This window comes from Giraffa tippelskirchi, chromosome 7 (assembly GCF_054371585.1).
Source record: "Giraffa tippelskirchi isolate mGirTip1 chromosome 7, T2T-mGirTip1v1.2.pri, whole genome shotgun sequence".
NCBI lineage: Eukaryota > Metazoa > Chordata > Mammalia > Artiodactyla > Giraffidae > Giraffa > Giraffa tippelskirchi.
This window is the reverse complement of record NC_137281.1, coordinates 40450246-40471601: the sequence shown is the minus strand read 5'-3', so window position 1 is coordinate 40471601 and position 21356 is coordinate 40450246. Positions and strand designations below refer to the sequence as shown.

The window sequence follows — 21356 nt, the reverse complement described above, 5'->3', positions numbered from 1 at the left end:
TTTTGAAAAGCTCACATTCTAAGGGCACATACACCACATGTACTCTTGCCTGGAAAATCCCATGGATGGAGGAGCCTGGTAGGCTACAGTCCATGGGGTCGCTAAGAGTCGGACACGACTGAGCAACTTCACTTTCCCTTTTCCCTTTCATGCACTGGAGAAGGAAATGGCAACCCACTCCGGTATTCTTGCCTGGAGAATCCCAGGGATGGAGGAGCCTGGTGGGCTGCCGTCTATGGGGTCGCACAGAGTTGGACACGACTGAAGCGACTTGGCAGCAGCACACCGCATGTAAACAGCTCATTTCATGTAGCACCAGAAGTAAAAAGGCATGCACAAAGTTTGATGCAAGCATAGAGCACAACCCTCCTTGTACCCCACTCTTGGAGTCATATGGAAGACTGTAGGAAAAGATGTCTGAGTTAAGTCTTAAAGGCTAAGAGAGACTAGCTGGGTAAGGAGAGTATAGAAGAGATTTCTAACAAAGAACAGTGCAAAGGCATGAAGGTATAAAGCAGTAGCCTGGTAAGGGTCAAGGTGTACCTGAATTTCAAGTACTCTGGCATTATTACAGTATAAATTTCTAGCTGGAGACAGAGGTAAGGTTGTGTCACTGACCGAGGGGACCAGATCACAGAGGGCTGTATTGCCCATGCTAAGGATTGTAAGATTTATCTTAGAGGGCTTAGAGAACAAAAGAAGAGGAGTAGTGGTTAGACTTGTATTTTAAATAGACTGTTCTGGCTTCAATGGTGAGAAGGAGTTCAAAGAGATGAGGCTGGATGGTGATGAGAGAGGACAAGATGAGCCCTGGGGATCTGCAGATTTCCCCAGGGTACATGGACTGGGATTCACTCTCAAACCAATTAGAACAATGAGCTCTTTCTCATTAGAAGCAAAACTCTAGCCGAGTACAGTTCTGAATGAGACACAGCAGGCCTTGCTCTGGGTAAATAGACTGCTGGACAGGCTGGTTTGGTTGGGAATGGCTTGTCTCACATAAGTGGCCACACTACCCCCGTCATTTGATTGAGAAGGATTTCCAGCCTGTGCACTTGAACCTAACCGGTCATAATGGCTCGAGTGGGCGGTCATTGATCACTATCACTCTCCACAAACCTCCAGACAGACTGACTTGGAGTCATTACTCTTCCCTCCCTCTCCTGCCATCTACATTTTTATAATTTCTAGCACATTTCACACAATCTACCGCATAATACCCATCCTCAGATACTTCCTTAGAGCAAATGCTGGAAAGAAGGCTTTTCAACTATTTGCTCTTCATGCTGAGATTTAAACCACTGCTGCTGATTATTTAAAATCCTAGAGGGCAGTTTGTCCCCATAATCAGGCCCCTGAGGTCCTAGATTTATGAAGAGAAAATAGGAATCCTAAAGAGTAGTATCAGTCAATGTTTTAACATTTAAAGCATTTATCATGGGATTTTGAGGTTTGGAACACACTCATCACCCATGTTGTCCTGCTGACTTGTCACTGTGATTTTGTGAGTACCAGTGTCATCTCTAGGAGCTCACATTCAATGTCTTGCTCAAGCTAGTAAGACCCCTGCTAGAAAGACTCTAGAATTTGAACCTAGGTCATGGCTCCCACTGCCATTCTCTACTTTCCCTTCACGTTAGAACGGAACACCTTGACTGGAGGAAGGAAGAAAGTCAGAAAGATGAAAGAAAGTACTGTGCAAAAGTAATTACAATTTCATACTGAGGATTTTAAATCATTATAATTAGGTTCAGACACATCTTTACTAATCAAAATAGGAACCATTACAATCAACATATTTTTCCAATGAGAAATAAGTTCATTTATTCATGTAGTGTAAAAATCTGTGCTTCGGGATTTGAGGAACACTTGGAAAGCATTTTCTGCCTCCTGCTGGTTGAGGAAATGTTTTCGCTGCAAAAATTTTTTGAGATGCTTGAAGAAGTGGTGGTTGGCAAGAGGTCAGGTGAATATGGCAGATGGTGCAAAACTTTGTAGCCCAGTTCATTCAACTTTTGAAGCATTGGTTGTGTGATGTGTGGTCAGGCGTTGTCATGGAGAAGAACTGGACCCTTTCTGCTGATCAATGCCGACTACAGGTGTTGCAGTTTTTGGTGCATCTCATCGATCTCCTGAGCATATTTCTCAGATGTAATGGTTTCACTGGGATTCAGAAAGTTGTAATGGATCTAACCAGCAGCAGACCACCAGACAGTGACTATGAACTTTTTTGGTACAAGCTTGGCTTTTGGAAGTGCTTTGGAGCTTCTTCTTGGTCCAACCACTGAGCTGGTTATCGCTGTTGTCCCGATAAAATCCACTTTCTGTCATATATCACAGTCCTATCGAGAAATGGTTCATTGTTGCTGTGTAGAGTAAGAGAAGATGACACTTCAAAACGAAGGTATTTTTTGATTTCTGCTCAGTTCACAAGGTATCCACTTAGCTAGCTTCAAATGCCAAATGACCATAGAATGATCAACATTGAGTTCTTCATCAATTTGTCATGCAGTTGTAAGAGGATAAGCTTTGACGATCCTCTCAGTTGGTTGCTGTTAACTTCCGATGACTGGCCACTATGCTCCTCATCTTCCAGGCTCTCATCTCCTGTACATTCTTGAACCACCACTGCACTGTACATTCATTGGCAGTTCCTGGGCCAAATGTGTTGTTGATGTTGTGAGTTGTCTCTGCTGCTTTACGACCCATTTTAAACTCTAATAAAAGAATCGCTTGAATTTGCTTTTTAAGATCATTTCTATAGTCTAAAATAAATATAAACAGCAAGCAGTAAGTCATTAGCAAAAACAATAAAGTGAGAAATGTGAGTTAAAATGATGTATAACATGACCATATTTATTTAACAGTGTTTTTCAATATCAAATGGCAAAGTTTAACAATGCAAAACTACAATTACTTTTGTACCAACCAAATAAGAAAATAGTGAAAATGGAAGATTTTGCTTTGGCACCACTACCTGCCCCTTGCAGAATCTTTACCTCCAAGGAGTCCATCTCCTTGGACCACTTTCCAGAGAGAAAAGATTTTTAAAATTAACTTTACATTTAATCAGCATGAAACTCCACCATCTCTTCAAGTTCTAGTCCAGCTACAAGATCTAAGCACTAATACTTAATCTTTCTTTCACCATTAGAGCTTGTGTTCAGTTACTTTCCCTTGAAATCTATCAAAAGAGATGACAGACAATCCAGTATTAATGACATCCTGTCACTTGCTGTTCACTATTAGTCTAGCCTCATTAGCAATGCCAAAATCTCAGCTATCCAGAAAATAAATCCAACAGAATGGCTGTTTTCCTGATAACTGAAGGTGTTCTTTCTTAGGCCCAAGCTTTAAAAAAAAAAAAGTAAAAATTTTGGCAACAAGCACATTTATGGTACATCTTATATATGTCTTTTTAAACATCATTGCCATGCATTGCATTATATGCAAAGCAGAAGAAATGCATACAAAGATGCAGTACATCTTTGCCATGCATTATTGCATTGTGCCTTATTACTAGGTATTTAATGCCCTCACATTCAAGAACTTTCTGCCTTTTATCAAATCTCTCTTCTCCTATCAGCAGAAGCTTTCAGCCATCTGTGCACCTGCAGTAGAAACCTATCACCTCCCAATTCACTGCTCCCAAAGTGCTACGAGCTTGGAAATCAGAGAATCATGTTTGTTAGGTCTGTAAGCAAAGTCCAAGTAAACAGGTCTCTGGTTAGGGCTAAAGGTACTATCTCATTATTTGGGCTGATCAAGTATATCATTTCTGTCTCTTGATTGTTTTCTAGATAAATATTCTGGATAAGGGAAACGTTCCTATCTACTGTTTCCCTAGGAAATGTTCCTAAGTACTGTTTTCTATATTTGTTAGGTAATGTTTTCTTTCTTTCATTTTTTTAATAAAGTAAGATTACTCCCTACTTCCTTTTTTTTCTTGTGTCCACCCCACACACAGCTTGAGGGATCTTAGCTCTCTGACCAAGAATCTAATCTGGGTCCCTGCACTGAAAGCACAAAGTCCTAACCACTGGACCTCCAGGGAATTCCTATGGGTAGTTTTCTTTATCTTTCACAGTGTCCAACACTATGCTGAGCCCACAGAAGACACTGAACAAATTGCTTGTTGATTACAGCCTTCAACTACGAACAGTCTCCAATAATGACCAGAAGATTCTTCACACTGGCTGCTATGTTGATTGCATTGCAAAGTGTAGTAAAACAAACACAGCATGGTTTTAATTTTGCATCTCTATAAACCAACTTAAATTCATCCTGGAACATGGTTAGACGTAAGTAAATTGGTGTAATCCAACTAACCTTGAATAAAAAGTGCTACATCTTCCAAAAGAGACCATGGGTTGAGTAACCTCTGGACTAAATACCTATATAATCGAAAACTACATAACTTAAATTTTTAAAAAAATCTCATTTAAGATTGTTGTGGTCAATCTCACAGAACTGCTGAGCTTAGAGAGAAGGGGAGAGAGAAAGAAATGAAAATGGCATCCAAAACCTGGTCTACATAGATGATAGTATCTGTTAGCTTTCTTAATATTTTATTTCAACCTTTTATGGTATATTAGGGAAATATCAAGGATGGCCAGAGAAAAGGAAAATAGACTGAAGATATCACATAATTTTATCGAGTGTAAAGAATGAATGAGTTTTGGAAATTACAAAACCTACACAACACACTGCAGTGATGACTGTGTGGACTTCTGCCTCCTGAAGTTTTTCCCCATCCTTCTCTGAAACTGCTTTTTAGCATTTCAGAATTAAGAAGAACCCTAGAAACTACAGGTCTGGCCATCCAATGGCTATAAACTGGGAAGCCTTAATGACTACATGGTTAGACTATTATATTTTTGCCCCAAGGTACTGAGTCTCAAAGGTGGCATTCAGCATCCTTTCCTACTGAGATCTCATTATGCATGTGTAATTTGAGTAAACAATGAGACTCTATTGAATTCAATTCCTCCCTTTAAATTAGCCTTAATACAGAAAAGGAGGAGACAGAATGGTTATTATTACTGAGATCAAGTAATTAATTTTGTAAGTCCTATGAAATATTGAAGGAAATCATGCAAATGAATTTGCAGACAATTAGAAGAGCAGACACTCAAACATGTTTATTTATGGGAAAAAGAGATAAAGTGAGTCTGGACCAGTTTGTTAGTCTCTGCGGAATTTCTACATCCTGATAAGAACAATGTACACATGCGATTTGAACGCTAAATAAAAATTTCAGATGATAAATAACTAACTGGAGTTCAATATGGCTTAATATGAACTTCTTTTAAAATCACTTTTAGAAAACATATTGTGTTCAGTATCATTTTAGTCCAGTCTTGTAGCTAGAAAAATTTATGTTAATAACCAAAAATTCTCTCCTCCTAAATGTGTGTGAGATTTCAGCTTTTACATGTCATTTCTAGATTTTCAACTTGCTTAAGAATCCAGAGAAACTTCAAGAACCTCAGCCAGAAAATGCCATCTTTTTGAAAAACAAAGATTGAAACAAAAGTATTTTGAACCATTAATTAGAAAATATAATCCAAACAAATAGTACAATCTCTTAGCATGTTGAATAACTAAAGTTTAATCAAGGTCCATTATTAATTAAAATTATCAGCTAGATGTATAATAAGGACATATCTCTGGCTTTGTGCTTCAGATAGTCACACAAAAAAACGTGTTAGTGTTAGTTGCTCGGTCATGTCCAACTCTTTGAGATCCCTTGTATTGTAGCCCATCAGGTTCCTCTGTCCATGGAATTTTCCAGGCAAGAATACTGAAGTGGACTGCCTTTTCCTTCTCCAGGGATTGAACCTGGGTCTCCTGCACTGCAGGTAGATTCTTTACTTTTTGAGTCACCAGGGAAGCCCATATTCCTATACCTATACATATATTCATATATATGCTTCCAAATGCTCCCAACATTAATATTAATATCAAAAATATTACCTATAGGAGGAAATTTACATATTGCTTCTGTATAAGTTCTGGGTTTTTTCCCACGATCATTTGAAATGATATGAAATTAAAGACCTATCAGAATACAGCCTTGACCCTCAAATGGGGTTTCTCAACCTCACTTTTGAAATTTTGGATGGGACAATTCTTTGTTGTGACAGTGGCTGTCTTGTGCATGGTAGAATGTTTAGCAGCATCCTTGGCCTCTGCTCATTAGTTTCCAGTAGCTTGTCTGTAGCATTTGACAACTGCCAAATGTTCTCCAGGGGACAAAAATCCCTGACACAAAATAAATAGTGATGGCAGACATGGTATAATAAAAAAGAAATCCATAGCACAATAACAAAGATAACTAACATATAAGTAACCGGTAGCCTCTAGAGTAGGAAGGGAGGACAGAAAAGGAGAAATCAGGCATCGTAAAAGAAAACATTGCTGAATTAAAGGAAAGAAAGACCAAACTGAGGCTAGAAAGGACTGTCCATATCCTGGGTAAATACTGAGGCATTCTGGTAATGAACTACAAGGATTAAAAAAAAATTCTAGCCAGGAAAAGGCACAAAGGAAAATTTTAATCAAATGAACACTGTAGTACTGTTAAAGAACTTGGAGGACAAGGGGACACAGAGGATGAGATGGTTGGATGGCATCACTGACTCACTCAATGGATATGAATTTGAGCAAATTCCAGGAGATAGTGAAGGACAGAGAAGCCTGGTGCCATGGGGTCACGAAGAGTCAGACATGACTTAGTGACTGAACACCACCACCAAGATGAGTCATTCTTTGTTTGAACTTAATATAGACGTGGGGCCCATGACTCAAGGGGAGCCTTCGCCTTCTTGGACCTCTCCTCAGATTCTGGATCATAAACTCAAGCATTGCTTAAGCTGAGGATGCTGTTTACTATTCTTACTGGCTTCCCACCATCCCTCGCCCCCCTTCCTGTATACCCACAGGAGTCTGCCTAATGACCCACTTTCTTGCCAACAATGTTTTTATCTATGGTAGGAGTGTCGTTTTCATCTTCAATAAATTTTAATCTTAACTAAGCTTTTTTCTTCATCCTTTATTAAGATGGAACAGACTTTTGCGGGTTGATCAGGCCCTCCTATTTCTTCTTATATAGTCGCCTCTTAGTGTACATTGCCCATTTTCCTATCATTTTGTTCATTTTTCAAGTTGGACTGCAGCTGCTCTTTGTGAACTGTCAGATGTGTGGAGAGAATGGGCTTCTCCGGTGTGTATTTTATCTTTTGAATTTGTTTCTGGTGTTTTGCTGAACTGAAGCTTTTCATTTTAACGTGGTCAAATCCTTCAGAATTTTCCTTTATGGCCTCTGGGTATCTCATCTTCCTTGGAAAGGTCTTTATATCACTCTGGGATTATGATATTCTTATACTGCTAGTGCCAGCATGGCTGAAGGACAACTGATGGCAAGAACTCGAATGCTTCTGACCCAGTGATCAGAAGAACCCTGGGAAAAGAATGACATTTTTTAAAGGGCTAAAAATGTAAAACACAAAGATTACACAGGCCAAACAGCAGAAAACCTGAAACTCCCTAGGTTTATAAAGAAGCTGTTGCTGAGCCTAGCTATAATTGGCACGGACAGCAAGGACAGAACAACATACAGTAAGGTCCTATAGTAACCTAAACCGCCTCGACTGAATGATATACTATGCACACATGTGCACACACACACACATGTATATAGGTAAAACTGGCAAATTAATGATTTAACTTAAATTTTTCTGAGTGCCCAGAAATATCAAAAGCTGACAGGAACCATACTGATTTGGCATACTCTTTAGGTACCTCATACCATATCCCATTATCTTCATAATCAACTGTGACTCCCAGATGACACAGGATTTTCTTGATTCTGAAAATTTATAACCATCCACTCAATTCTCTTTCCTACCAACACCATTAGCTGATGAAAAGCCCCAAATGGAGATTTTTCTCAACTACCCACTTCCCCGCCCATCTCAGCCTTGTAATCTACCTTTCCGGATTAGCCTCTTCTTGATTGATGGAAGTCAGTTGTCTGCTTTTCAGCAAGCTCAGGTTCCCCAATTTATACTCTGGCTCCCAAGCCCCACCCCCTGCTAACTGATTAGTAACCACTGTGATGCTTAATCTATTGTGACACAGGCAGGTGGTACATAGGATTTTTCCTTTACCACCTTAAGGTCCTGCAAATTACTGGGCACATAATCAATTTTAGTAGTAATTATAATAATGATGAAGGCTCAACAAATACTAAACAAAAGGCAAGTGCTCAGAAATGTCCAGTGTACAGAGAAGAGACAACTTTTTGAGGACAGTTTCTTATGTTTCTTATCCCCTTAACTGTCATTTTCCTGAGAAGACTCTTGAGAGTCCCCTGGACAGCAAGGAGATAAAACCAGTCAATCCTAAAGGAAATCAACCCTGAATATTCATTGAAAGGACTGATATTGAAGCTGAAGCTCCAATACTTGGGCCACCTGATGGGAATACCTGACTCATTGGAAAAAACCTTGATGCTGGGAAAGATTGAGGGCATGAGGAGAAGGGGGAAAAAGAGGATGAGATGGTTGGGTGGCATCACTGACTCAATGGACAAGAGTTTGAGCAAACTTCAAGAGATAGTGAAGGACAGGGAACCCTGGCATGCTGCAATCCATGGGGTTACAAAGAGTTGAATACAACTGAGTAACTGAACAACAACAATGGTGAAGTTGTTTAGTTTAGATCAAATCTGTAAATGGGTCCTTGAGGAGTACTAGGTAGATGTGAGAATTTATAGACCTCAGGCAGTAATGGATTCAGAAAACAGAAGTCCTTCGATGTCCAAAAATAGTTTCACAAGAATGAACAGCCTATCAACTCACCACTAGGCCCACAAAGCAGTATGTGTCTGATTTCCAAGTACTGTTCCAACTCCACATAAAGAAGGAGGTGTCCCCATTAAAGAGAGGACTGAGTGACTTCCTGAAGAACTGGACAAGGCACATCCCATTTATCAGAGAGACGTGCAGGTCAGGTCGGAGTGCCTAAGCCTTTGCCAGAACTTCTCATTTCGATTAGATCTAGGCCCCTGAGCATTTCAGTATTGGGAACATGTGCAGTTCTCTGTCAGAGCTATCTCTGCTTTAACATTCCTTGGGGCTTGGCAAGGAGAAGTCACCTCATTTTCACAACTTCATGGCATTTTATCACATCATGAAAATGCCCTCATGTTTGTCATTCGTACAATAAACAAAAGCAAGAAAGCAAATCCATCTGCAGAACAGTGCCATATGAAGCTAAATTAAAATGCTAATGAATGAGAACGACAGAGAAAACAGCGCACTGCCGAGAGTGAAGGGAACATGGGTTTCATGCAGAAAGGTCCTTCGAACTGCAGTCTGTTCAGCCCTGCTCCATTTGAGGGGCTGCAGACAGCAAAAGTAGGACAGAAGCTGAAGCCGAAACCAAACTTTTCATGGCTCCTAATCCCAGTTATTGCTTCTTTCAACTGTTTGGCTTGGTTTTTCTTGGAATAACGTTAGATGAAGTCTGAAGAAGCAGCCCCTGGCAATGCTTTTTCACAGAAAATATCCTTTTTTTTTTTTTCCTTTCCCCCTCCAACCATTTATGTGATGGAACTGCTTTGATTTAGACAATAAGATGCAATTACCCTACAGGGCTGAGAAAGGGGGAAATAAACGAAGGTGAACATTGGACCAAAACTAAGAGATGTTCCTTACATCCTAAGCAGAATGCATGCCTCTGATTTTCTCATTACCATTGAGTCAAATTATTTAGTCTGTTGATGTCAGATGTTTTAACACAGTTCATCCAGTCCAGTGCTATCCCTCAGGTGTAAAACCTATGAACAACAGATTGGCGAATCAGTTTCAAAGATCTTTGGGAGAAAACTGAATTGGATCCAATGCAGTGAGGGATGAAGTCTGGAAATGAAACATGTCCCCATTAAGAAGCTGCTGCAGAAATGAAGGAGAACAAGATATGTAGGAAATCCCAAGTGCCCCTCTCCACAGAAAGATATGAGAGGTATGTCTGAAGAAAAAGATTTAATTCCCTGCTGCTATTCCCAATGTGGGGGTGGGGGATGGGGTAAGTAGAGGAAGGGAGCAGGAAAAGAAAAGAAAGAAAAGGAAAAACCCTCCTAGATGCTGTACATTTACTGAATAAATCCAAGCCATAAATGTGCATTGATTCTTCGGTTGCCATGGCAGAGGGAATGGTTTCTATGTTGTGATGGCAGTTGCCATATGTTCAGTTTCAAGTCAACTGATTCCATTACAAAAGGACAAATGAGCAGAGGAGGGCCACATAGCCTCACCTATCCCAAGATGCCAGCTAGTACCGAGTTGTCTTATGAGTCTTGGTTCTGGGCCTGACCCTAAAAATATACCATGGCCATGGTCTCTAAGAAAACACATTTGCAAGGGATTCTTACAAACCACTCCCTGAGGAGGCTGATCAGTACCTAACCCAGATAAAGTATTTATCTATTGAAAAATGGCCTGTGAGGTGATCTGGAAAGGATGTATGGCCAATAAGGGACATATATTTTAGAGGGGTAATGGGAGCAACCAATGTCCTGTCTTAGGGAGCTAGAACTTGAGACATGCAGAAGGAATATGTGAATTCTAGGACCACAAGTGGAAACGAGAAGAGTTTAGTCATAGTAAATAAGTCCTAAGTGAGTCTTAAGTGTTGGAAGGCACCTGGACCCTTTGAAGCAACATCTCGAAGGGTAAGTTGGTCACATTCTTGCCCAAACTCTCTCTCCTTAAAAAATTTCATCTTTCATTGTCTGACTCAATGTTATGTTGCCAATTAGGGCATGACTATGTCCTCTATCAGAACACAAATGAGTGTTTTGAATGTCCAAGAGATTACTTTTTGGTATTCTTCCAGTGTCCTGTGAGTAAATTGACTGTTCACTGATAGAGGAATTTATTTTTTTCTGGAACTCCATGCTACACATTATTAGATTCCTGCTGCAGTGATCAAAGTAACTCCTGAAGGAGCCAGAGCCCTTCCAAAACAACCCAACCATGTAAAAAGAACATTTGACGCTAAGAGATATGGCCCCAACCTAGGCGATCTACATGAATTTGTTGTCTTTATGGTGGTTCAATTATGTCAAAGCACCAGATCATATTGCTATACACTTTCTAAGTAGACACCATGATAGGGCTTTCATTTATCAGAGCATCAAATCAATAAGGAAAAGACAGATAACCCACTAAACAAATGGGCAAAGGACTTGAAAAGATGCTTCACAAGAGAATGCTAAACAACCAACTAAACAAAAACAAGCTTAATCTTATTCATAATCAGAGAAATTCAAATTAAAACTATAGGAACATACCACTACCCATCCACCATACTGGCTCAAATTGAAGTCTGGCAACATCAAGTATTGATGAAGATGTGAGGCATCCAGAACTCTTATGTTGCTGGAAGGAATGTAAACTGTGTAAACTAGTAACCCCACTTTGGAAAATAGCTAGGCATTCCTCAATAAAATTGAAGAAAAGCAAATATTATGATCCAATAGTTATCCTCTACAGTATGTGTTTCCAAGATACAATTGTGTGTGCACACCAATGAGAATGCTCATAGCAACATTGCCTGGAGTAGTACTGAGTCTGTCAGTACTAGAGTGGATAAGCAAATCCAAATATCAAAAAAATGTTATACAGCATTGAACATGAACAAACTCCAGCTAAACTTGAAGACACAGTTAACTCTATGGGGTAAGGAATGTCATTGTCAAGGAGGCACATATGGGTGCTTGAGCTAGATGGTGGCCACATAGAATTATATTTGCTGTATGTACACACACACACACACACACATTTTACTCCTCAATAAAGTATATTCACAATAGAAAAATCAATATCCAACAGGTGCCTCAAGCAGACAGTAATGACTATTTTCATGGAGATGTTATCCAAAAGTTTGGATAACAAACCTCAGTAACCATTTAGGAATGCATTTTCCATTCATCTGTCTCACTCCTTCTTAGAGCTGCTCATATTGTCTACCTAACTGTTCTTTGGGATAATGAGTTTCACAGAGATACATGTAAAGAAAAATTGTAGAGGGACCAGAAGAAGAGTTCAGAAAGCCAGGGATCTTTAGAAGGCAAAAAAAAAAAAAAAAAAAAATTACATCTTCTCTCTGCAAGGGGGCAGGGACTCAGGAATAGAGGATCCTCATCAAACTGTGTGTTTCCTCTGATGAGCTCTTGTTATGATAATTATTATCACTCCAAAGATGTTGATAATTATATTTAGACAGTTTTTAAAGCAATATTGTATAATATTTTCCTCCATTTAACACTCGCGACAGAGCTGATGAATACTCAGTCAGATGAAATACAGGGCTGCTGGTTTGTCCACAAAGTGTTCCCATCAACCGTGTAAGTGAGTTTTATAATGTATACATTATAGCAGGGGGAAAAACACACTCTTTTGGAAAGGACCGATTCTTGGCGCATAATCAGTTCCCATTGAATTTAAATGACTTTTGGTCCTACACTGATGCTGATAAAATACTTTCAAATGTACAGAATATTAACCAAATGTTTATATTAAACATCTCCTTTCAGGTGAAAATGCGCTCGGTGAAGCGTAGCTCCCTGGAGCAAGTTACTGAATATTAATGTTCAGCAGATCATAAGGAAGTACAAGTCCTCCGATGTAAGAAGCCGAGGGGGAGATAAAAGAGCAAGGTTGGTGGATGGGCCCTGCCAGGGGAAAGTACAATCACATTGGACATAAACTCATTGAGATGGAAATAGAGTTTGAAATATAAGCAACTGGGACTGCCAGGAACTAGGCAGCAGACGTGAGCTGGGGAGGAAGAGCATTAGGCTCAGGCCCCTGTTTCCAAACTCAGCCATGCCGCAGACCTGGCCTCAGACCTGCCTGGGGTCCCATCAGCAGAGAAATTTACAGGACATGCCTCATAATTATCACCAGTCAATTGCCAGTTAATCATGGGCCCCGATTTCGAGTAAGTGAAGGCTGCTTATCGCAGGAAGCATTTGGACTTATATGAAGTATTACAGTATTTCAAATCTGCCAAAGCACACTGTCCATTTTCAATTATCATTGTTTATCTGCAGGTTTCAGGAAATCACATATATCGTATGAGGCACATAAATACACAGCAATCTAGTAAATATACACATATTTCAGAAGGAAGACAGCTTTTATCAACCAGGCTGGAGATCAAAAGGAATACTCTGCGTATTTGTTGGTGGAGAAAAGGCCATACTGAGAACGCGAGGTCCAGTTGCAATGCTCAGCTCTGCCGAGAACGTTGGGATTTCAGTCAGCTAGCCCTACTCTGGACTTCTGCTCCTCTATCCATAAAATGATATTAACAGTTCCAATAATCCATGTGAAGTGCTTTGAGCAGCTTGGAAAAACCATGCTCTCAAGCATAAAGTATTATTTATTAACCTAGTGTTAATAATGCTGCCGAGTTTGACATATATTTAAATTCTTTTGTTGTTATGGTTATAGGCTTCCCTTGTAGCTCAATTGGTAAAGAATCTGTCTGCAGTGCAGGAGAGCTGGGTTCAGTTCCTGGGTTGGAAAGATCCCCTGGAGAAGGAAATGGCAACACACTCCAATATTCTTGCCTGGGAAATTCCATGGTCAGAGGTGTTGGCAGGCTACATACAGTCCATGGGGTAGCAAATGTCGGACATGACTTAGCGACTAACCACCATATTTCTAGTGAAAGTGAAAGTGAAAGTGAAGTCGTGTCCAACTCTTTGTAACCCCATGGATTGTAGCCCACCAGGCTCCTCCATCCATGGAATTTTCCAGGCAAGAGTACTAGAGTGGGTTGCCATTTCCTTCTCTATATTTCTAGTAGTTACTTTTAAAAGTATAAGGCTACCTCTCCTCAGATTTATTCAAGTTCAAAATGAACAATGGTAGAGGGAAACATACAGTTACCATTTTACAGATCACAGACTATCAGGCCTGAAAACTCTCTCTCAAGAAGACTTTGTGTAATGACCACGGGAGCAACTCTCCTCTAAATGATTCCAAAATATGGACGTTCTCTCATCTTCAAATGCCATTTTCTGCGAAAACAGAGACTAAAATTTTCTCTAAAATTAAATTAAAATCTCTCTTCATCTACATGAAGAGCCATCAGCTTGCAGATCCAGACTCCATGGGAGACTGTCACCCAGTGGCTATGCCTGGCAATGCAAGTGGTTTCTAGGGCTTTAAGACAGGGGCTCAAAATCAACACCACTAAAGGCTGAACCAAGATTACAATCCCCATTCAAATGTCTCCCCTATCATGCTAAATCTCCTTTGGGCCTACTGTCAATCAGATACTCATCAAGCATCCACCAAGCCTTCGGCCTCTGCTCCATTGCAAGGCAGACATGGACAATCAACAATAAATACTTATTGAGTGCCAATGTGAAAGTGAGACTAGAAAAACAAACACTTATAAGTCTTCCTTTTGTCTAAGAGTTTACAATCCAGTTGAGAATAAAAGTTAGGAAGATGTTCAATAGTTATATTGCCAGATAAAACAATACAAACACAGTCAACAGGCCAGACAAAATGAACTCCAAACTTTTGAGGGCACGCTCCCTAAGCCATGCTCTCTGTCCACCAGGGCACTGTCATCACACATTAATGTTTATATGAATCTACCTGAGCATACTGTTAAAATGAGTTTCTGATACAGTATATCTGGGACAGAGTCTAATATCTTGATTTTCTAATAAGCTTCCAGATGAAACCAAAGCTGCTTGGTCCCAGGATCACACTTTAAGGCCACAAGGAGGTAGGCGCTCACTCAAGGATGTGATACGTTGCGCCACAGATGGAGAACAAAGTGCTGTAGGAACATAGGGAGGACATGATTATTCATTCTGCCTGGATGAGGAGTCAGTGGAAGAGTGTCTTGGTATATTTCATGGGGTGAAGTTATTTGAGATGATGTGTGAGGTGTGACTAGCATTTGTCCAAATAGAGGAAGGAAGGATGCATGGGTTAGATGAACAGCATGAACTAAAGAAAGGAATGGACAGCAGGAGCCAAGTCTAGAGAAGATATTTGACTGGACTGGGAAAAGCACTGCATTTTAAAAGTCCAAACTTTTCTAAAATTAATTAATTAATTAATTATTGGCTGTGCTGGGTCTTTGTTGCTGCGCACGCTTTTCTTTAGTTGCAGAGAGCAGGCCTACTCTCTAGCTGCAGTGGGCAGGCTTTTCATTGCGGTAGCTTTCCTTGTGGAGTACAGGCTCTTGGGTGGGCTGGCTTCAGCAGCTGTGGTTTCTGGGCACAGAGAGCACAAGTTCAATAGCTGTGACATTCAGGCTTAGCTGCTCCACAGCACGTGGGATCTTCCCAGATCAGGGATCGAACCCATTTCTCCTACATTGGCAGGCAGATTCTATCCACTGAGCCACCAGGGAAGCTCAAAAGTCCAAACTTTTAACTGTGGGATCCCTGAAATGATACACTGGTGAGAGGGAAATCATGGTGGGTAGGTGGAGGCCTGCATGCTGCCTTTCAACTAAACCATGTGGCTAATGTGCACCCTGTCTACCCTTGGATTCAGCTCTGCTTTCAAATTTTAACAGGATGTCAGAGAGGTCTTCAAAATGTCCTGATTGATAAGGCATAATCAATCCCTTTCACTGGATGGGAATTATGCTGTTTTTTAAAAAGCACTTAGCATTTCAAGGGTCCTTTTACAGGCATCTCCATAAATCTATGAAGCTACAAACTGTTTTTAGCAGTTGGAGATAGACTACTACTGCTTACAGGGTTGTATTCTTCCATTCTGCTTCAGATTTCAGTCCAGCTGTTCTAGGATCTTTTATTTTAGAAACTGGAAAACCAGAGCTATTAATAGTCTGGCAGCTAATTTAAATCTGATAATGTGCTGACACTTGGCTGCATACTTCAGCCCAGATGCCCGTGTGTACAATGTGTATTTATTTCCGTACAAATGTGTACATGCATATGTATAAATAACAGCAAATACTATAAAGTCAACACAATTTTTCACAGGGCCACCTGGGAGTTATTCTCTTTCTCATAAAAAGGACATTCTTTGACATGTAAAAATCATTTAGAAGGTGATTTAAACCTGCAGGTTCAGAGGTCAGAGTTATTAGACTACTGGAGGATTACACACAACTCTTTGGGTAGAAAAGGGATCCATTAAAAAACTACAGAATTCAAGCTATAGAATCCCTATATTTCCCCTCATATACATTAAACCACACTCAAACTACTCACTATTGACCATATATATACTACAATTTTCCTCTTATTGTTCATGTTATTCCCTTTGTGTATTGGATGAGAGTTTGGGCTTTGGAATTATCCTTAGGTTCAAGTTCTAGCTCTGTCATTTTCTAGCTGTGTGATTTGCAGCAAATTACTCAGTAAACCAAGCTGTTCCCTCATGTGTACAGTGGTAACAGTCTCTTACATCAAAAGACTATTGCCAGGATCAAATGAGATAATGCAAGTGAATACTTAGCACAATGGGCAAACCTAACTTCTTGTGAGAGAAGTCAGGTCAGAGGTTGCCCATAGTGAAGGGTCACGGGGTGTTGCTTGGATAGGGGCATCAGGAAACATTCTAAGGTAATAAACATGTACATCTTGATGGGAGTCAGGATTGCATGGATATATTTTCTCTAATAAATGGGAGGGATTATTATTATAATTCCTTCCTCTCTATTGCTGCTGCTGTTGTTGCTCAGTCGCTCAGTCATGTCCAACTCTTTGTGACCCCATGGACTGCAGCATGCTAGGCTTCCCTATCCTTCACCATCTGCCGGAGCTTGCTCTAACTCATGCCCATTGAGTTGGTGATGCCATCCAACCATCTTGTCCTCTGTCGTCACCTTCTCCTCCTGCCTTCAACCTTTCCCAGAATCAAAGTCTTTCGAATGAGTCGGCTCTTTGCATCAGGTGGCCAAAGTATTGGAGCTTCAGCATCAGTACTTTCAATGAATATTCAGGGTTAATTTCCTTTAGGATTGACTGGTTTAATCTCCCTGCAGTCCAAGGACTCTCAAGAGTCTTCTCTAACACCACAGTTCAAAAGCATCAAATCTTCAGCATTCACCCTTCTTTATCCAACTCTCACATCCATACATGACTACTGGAAAAACCACAGCTTTGACTATATGGACCTTTGTCAGCAAAGTAATGTCAACAAATGATATAATGTTCCTCTCTATATCTAAATTCTATCCAGTTTTCAAACTTAGACACTATCTCCTCCATTAGACCTCTGATAGTTGCCCTAATCAGATGAGATCCCATTTTAGTCTGAACCAGCATTCCTATCTTTGCACTTTTAAGACACTTTGATTCTCCCTGGTTAAGGTCTATCTCTTTGTATATATCTCTCATCCTCATGACGTCAGCACCCTGATGAGGCACATCAGAGTGATTTTGAGATCCTACATAGTACAGAAATACATTCAATCTTCATCTTCCCATTAAATCATTGTAGAAAGAGTGAATTCACTTTAATTCTACTCATGGGACACGTGATATGGCCTTGAACCCCATATCAGAACCTCAGTATATTCATAATCATCCCCAAGATTTCCATAATCACAGTTTTCTTCTGGCTTTGGCTATGCAGGTTGACTCTGTTACCTTGATCCAAACATAAAATTCCATGCTATTTTTTTTATAATTGACATGTGTACACATATCTGTCCTAGATACACATGTGTGAAACAGACTTTCCCGAAGACTTGGGGAACAGGGTTGCAAAGAGGTAAGTCTTATATCACAACAACGTCAAGAGCTTCAGACAAAGTTAGCCTGTTCTTAAATGTCTTTGCACCCTCCCTGCCACCAGAGGTTTTACTTTGGCCCTTCACCTCATACAGCTGCCCGAACTTCTACCCTCACCTTATCTGTTCGCTCCTCTTCCCTCACAGGAACAGAAGCAAACATCTTACTCTGTCTCAAGAAGAAAAGTTCAGCCATCATCATATTTTGCTCAAGCCCCAGCCAACTTCTGTGTTTTCAATCTCATCTTGAATTCTAGCACTTACTGCCATTATTTTTCCATATCACGCAGCTTCTTTCCACAAAATACTTTTGGTGATAGTTGTGAAGATCATTTCCATCCCCATTATAGAATGCACAAACAAAAGTAAGAAGGGTAGAAAGAATGAAATAAAACCAAAAGGAAAGACTGATGGCTCCTTAAAAGAGATCACAGTGAGGAAATGGTAGCTGAGAAGCCCACCTCCCAAATCATCCATCTTATTTGCTACCAGCAGCAAAACCATACTGGAAGCATCACCTTGAGCGGAAGAGATGAGAATCCTGGAGTTGAAAACAACTGAGTTGTTTCAATAGCCATTGAGGCTGTGAGAGTAAAATAAAAGCCAAAAAGAATTACTTTTATCTTGTGATAAGAAGACTTGCTAATGACTGAGAGGAAAGAATATATGTATTTGAAAAGATTTACCTAGAACAGGTAGGAATGAGGAGATAATTTACACATTCAAGAGACCTGTAAATTGGGTACAGCTGTGTGAACAGTGCACCAGACATGAAGGAATATTAACTAGAGAATTCTTTGCTGTCTGCCAGAAACTGAGGGTGGAGTGGCCATCCCTCGTGGAAGCTTCCACCTTTATTGATGGCTGGCCAGATACCTCTATTCATTCCAACATCAGCCATTTCAAAACAATCTGTGCTTATTTAATTTATTAACTTTATAATGAAATACTTAATATTGAGGACATATACCATGTTCTTGACACTGCAAAAATATAGAATGCAGCAAGGAAATGAGGGAAACTTAAAGACCAGTGGTTGTCAACCTTGACTGAACACCTATTTGGCCTTTCTAATTCTCTTTGAACTTATCCTGCTGGTTCTTTCATTAATGAATTGAATAAAATTTTGGCAGGTACTCACCTTATATTTATATGAGGATCCAGTTTTCAACTTTTGAAAATTATACTTTGACACCAGGTGATAGCAATTGCATCCAAGATTGGGATTCACTGCTCTAGACAGAAGCCAAAATCCTGGGAGGCATCCAAAGAGAAATCACTGTTTTCTCTACACCAAGCAGAACGATTGGCAATCCCTGTACGTCTTTGGTGAATCACACCTCATAATAATAAAAATTAATGCTTACTGAGTGCTTACTATTGCCAAGCACTATTCTAAGAGCTTTACAAGCATTATTAATGCTTTATCATTACACAACCCTAAAATATAGGTACTCTAACTTTCATTCCACTCTTATAGATAAGAGAACTGAGGCACAGAAAGTTTGAAGTAACTTGTTCGTAGTCACATAGTTGATAAAGGATGGAGCATGGATTCACACCTGGGAAATGTGAACAGCCCACTTGGTATTGCCTGTGCCCTTCAAGACTGTCATGCCACTCTTCAAAAAGGAATTGGAAAGATCCATCTTGAGAGTCATTTATCCAGATTCATGGAAGCCCTCATCTGGACACTTGAAATATTAAAAGAATCAAGGCAAGCCAAAAATTCATGATCTTATAACTGCTTTCTTTGGCAAAGCTAAAACATATCTCCTCAATTTTTCCTCAACTCCTCTATTAGGATTCATCCTCATAAGAGCAGGTGTCCAGCATCCCAACATGAGTGTCTTATAAACAAATTTGATTATAAGCCAAACAGAAACCTTGATTGGTATCCAAGAGGAGACACAACATCATATGGAAATTTGAAACCCTTGTCATATAATTCTGCGGATTCTCAAAGTGAAATAATAAAAATATAAAAAGAAAAGGGAGAAATATTTTAAATGCCCTCCTATTTTAAACTCATACCCAAATCGACATTTGGGCAGGTCCATCAAAAAGCACTTGGTGAGAAATCATCTGTGCACTAAGTGCTTTCATACCACGAGCAAAGGTCTGAATTGTAAGTAATATTGGCAAGAACAAGCTATAAGTTAAGATGCAAATCCAAATCGAGTGTGCGGTGTTCTGGCTTCAAGCCTGGTAATTGAATTTCCAGTTTATTATCCTTAATGTTTTTTAATGTGAGTTTGCAATTCAAGTCAAAATGGAAAGCTGCTCCTCCAAATCTTTCGCCTGAAGCACTTCCAGGAACAATTTCTTTTCAGAATCAAGAAATGATTTTGGGTCAGGAGTATACTTTGTAACTTTTTCAAATTCTAGAAAAGTCTGTTCCAGGGATGCCCAAAAGCACGGATCCACTGAAGGACACTAAGCTGGAGACCAGGGATTCTAGACTCTGAATCTGACACTGGAGCTGCTTATAGAAATGGGAAAGCTAAATGCTGTGAGCTGGCTAAGAGCTAGGAATTCTAAGGGTTACACATGGGATATGGGGGCTGTGTTTCAAATGAAAGATGCTGCTTCAGCAAACTTGGTTTGTCCCCACTCAACAGTCTGAGTCTTTGGTTCTAACAGCTGGACCTTATCAGAAACATACTCTTGCATTTCTTTTTGCCCAAAACTAGCCCTGAATCATGGCTGAGGACTAAATTGCCTTGAACTAGTCTTCTTAATGGAGAAAGAGGTTTATTGGTGTTAGCTATCTTATAGTGAAGATAATAACAAAAACAGTAACTATAAACCTACCTTAATGAGAGTTTATTATTTTGCAAGATATATTCAGCTATTTACATTATTTACTATAAAATGCAACTCATAATAGGCTTGGAAGGTAGGTGAGTTATTATCCCCCAATTTCATATAATAAAACTAAAGCTTAGAGACTTCACATAATTTTCCCAAGGTGATATAACTGGAATGGGAGCTGCACTAGGATTCACACCCAAATCCACCTGCTCTGAAGATTGCATTCTTCATTACTAGGCTAAGGAACTGAAGACTTTTGCTTTTCTTTTAAAATTACTTAAATGTTCTCATGTGTGTGAATGTGTGTATGTCTGTCTGTATGTGTATGTGTGTGTAAAAAGAGTATGGAAAATAAAACAAAAATGTACCACAAGCCTGTTGCCTACACATGGACATGACATAAAAATACAAGTGTAGTAGTAACATAAGATGAAAAGTAATAGATTTCACTAATGGTAAGTATTTGTACATTTTCTTACATATCCTACCAATAAAATAGCATTCTGTATTGACTTGCAAAATACATATATTTCCTCTTCCATATTTTGTTTTGTTTTCCTCCTCCATATTGTTCTTCATTCATGAGACAATCCAATATATGCAATTGTACCTTAGTTTTTCTTCTCACATATTATATCCTGGTGCTATTTTCCTATATGTATGTTTATGTATATAAATATATATTTTTAAACATTTAGTATTCCATTAACTTATTTAACTAGCTCCCA

At 39.6% G+C, this 21356-nt stretch overlaps 3 long non-coding RNA genes across 3 annotated transcripts; 1 reads left to right on the top strand and 2 right to left on the bottom strand.

Moving 5' to 3' along the window:
* Positions 1 to 1798: 1798 nt before the first annotated feature.
* Positions 1799 to 11488, bottom strand: LOC145515048 (uncharacterized). The gene is made up of 2 exons (XR_014060648.1): positions 11360 to 11488; positions 1799 to 2765 (listed from the first exon to the last, which is right to left on the bottom strand). It is a non-coding gene; the product is annotated as an uncharacterized LOC145515048 (long non-coding RNA).
* On the bottom strand, positions 6538 to 8037 carry LOC145515045 (uncharacterized). The gene is made up of 2 exons (XR_014060645.1): positions 7994 to 8037; positions 6538 to 7462 (listed from the first exon to the last, which is right to left on the bottom strand). It is a non-coding gene; the product is annotated as an uncharacterized LOC145515045 (long non-coding RNA).
* On the top strand, positions 10257 to 18430 carry LOC145515047 (uncharacterized). The gene is made up of 3 exons (XR_014060647.1): positions 10257 to 10738; positions 12605 to 12727; positions 17962 to 18430. It is a non-coding gene; the product is annotated as an uncharacterized LOC145515047 (long non-coding RNA).
* Positions 18431 to 21356: the final 2926 nt, after the last annotated feature.